Consider the following 2,090-nt stretch of genomic DNA (forward strand, 5'->3'; position numbering starts at 1 on the left):
ACATTCAGTGTAAAGTCTAAGGAAGTGAAACGGCATATATGAGTTTGTGAAGGTAAACTATTATGACCTATGAAGTGTGAAGTGTCAAAAAGTGAACTCAAGGAAAAGTGTCAATAATCTACGTGTAGTCAACTGTGAAGATATACTTAACTAATATGTGAAGTGTATAGTGAAGTGTGGAAAGGATTCTAAGTATATATAGTGCTAAATAAAGTGTTAAGTGAACAGACGTAATAGATAAGTAACTAATCTTAAGTGTAGCTCAACATATCGACTTAATTACTACTATTACTACTACTACCACTACTACTACTACTACTACAACTCCTCCTCCTCCTCCTCCTCCTACTACTACTACTACTACTACTACTTCTATAACTGCTACTTTTCCTTATCATTAAAAGTAAGATAAAAAAAACTACCTATTTATATGTACGACTCAATGGGTCATTTTTTTAGGCGTCCAAGTTAACCAATAGACTGATAGAACGGCGTAGAGCGTCACCAATAGCTTGTACACTGGAGGTTAGTTAGTGAAGAGAGTGGGAAGAAATAATAATATCTGTGAAGGGTGGAGATGTAGAGATTGTGTAATGTTTCTTAGGGTAAGGAGTTGATTGGGTGGGGTTGAGAGGGAGAGTGAGGAAAGAAGGGAGGGTGAATGTATGAGGGTATGAGTGAGTATATGGGTGTGAGTATATGGGTGTCAATGTATAAGAATCAGTATAAGAGGATCAGATTATGAGTGTTGGAGTATGAGGGAGTGTATGAGAGAGGGAGAGAGAAGAAGGGAAAGAGGGAGGGTGAATCTATGAGGGCATGAGTAAATGGGTGTGAGTATATGAAAGTCAGTATAAGAGGATCAGTTTATGAGTGTTGGAGTATGAGGGAGTGTATGAGAGAGGGAGAGAGAAGAAGGGAGAGAGGAAGGGTGAATGTACGAGTAGGTGAATGAGGGAGAGAATGAAGAAGGAAGGGAGAAAGGAAGGATGAATCAATGAGTGAGTGAGAGAGGGTGAGAAAGTGAATAAGAGAAGATGAGTGAGTGAGTAAGTGAATGAGTAAGGGAGAGAGTAAAGTAGGAAGGGATAAAGGAAGAATGAATCAATGAGTGAGTGAGAGAGGGTGAGAAAGTGAATAATAGATGAGTGAGTGAGTAAGTGAATGAGTAAGGGAGAGAGTGAAGCATGAATGAGTGAATGAGAGACTGATTGCCAAGATCCGGGAAACTACACACACACACACACACACACACACACACACACACACACACGCCATTTCCTCATCTTTCTTTTACTGTTATGATTTCTTCCTCGTCTTTCCTTTATTCCTATGACCTATCAATTCCAACTTATTATATTTTCTATTTACTCTCCTCCTTCGTTTCTACCCTTCCCCCTCTTCCTTCCTTTCATTCCTCCTCCTCCTCCTCCCTCACCCTACCCAGTTATCTCATTCCTTCCTCTCCCCCCGCCTCCCCCCCCACACACACACACAACGCCCCCTCCACTTGAAGTCCACGCGAGGGAAAATTGTATAACGAGCGAGATTGTAGTCAACAGAGACGAGTCATTGGGTACAAGTGATGGACCCAAACAAGCACTTTTACACCCATCTATTGCTTCTGTTGCCTCCTCCTCTCGCTCGCTTGTTACCCTTACGATTACAATGAAGGAAAAACATAACTCGTGACATATTATTAGTATTGATTATTGAGTATTGAAGACGGGAGAGCAAAGTAGAACGTCGTACAGAGAAGGGAAAATATACCTCGTGACATACTGGTAATGCTTGTATCCACGCAATGAGCCGCCCACTCAACTCCACCCAGCCCTCCTCCACCTCGTCCCTCCTTGAATGATTCTGATATCCTCTTTCGGGCAACTGTGATATGGTTCGCTCTGAGGTGTTGTGTAACGAGACGCTAAGAGAAGGAGGAGTAGAACAACAACAAGAACTAGAAAACAATGACAGAAAGGGAGGAATAAGAAATCAAAAACAAGAATAACAAGAAGAGGAGAAGAGGTCGTATAGCTGATTCAGTTGTTCCGAGAGTAATATGGAAGAAAGAGAATGAGAAGACGAATAAA

This window comes from Eriocheir sinensis, chromosome 69, assembly GCF_024679095.1.
Source record: "Eriocheir sinensis breed Jianghai 21 chromosome 69, ASM2467909v1, whole genome shotgun sequence".
Taxonomy (NCBI): Eukaryota; Metazoa; Arthropoda; class Malacostraca; order Decapoda; family Varunidae; genus Eriocheir; species Eriocheir sinensis.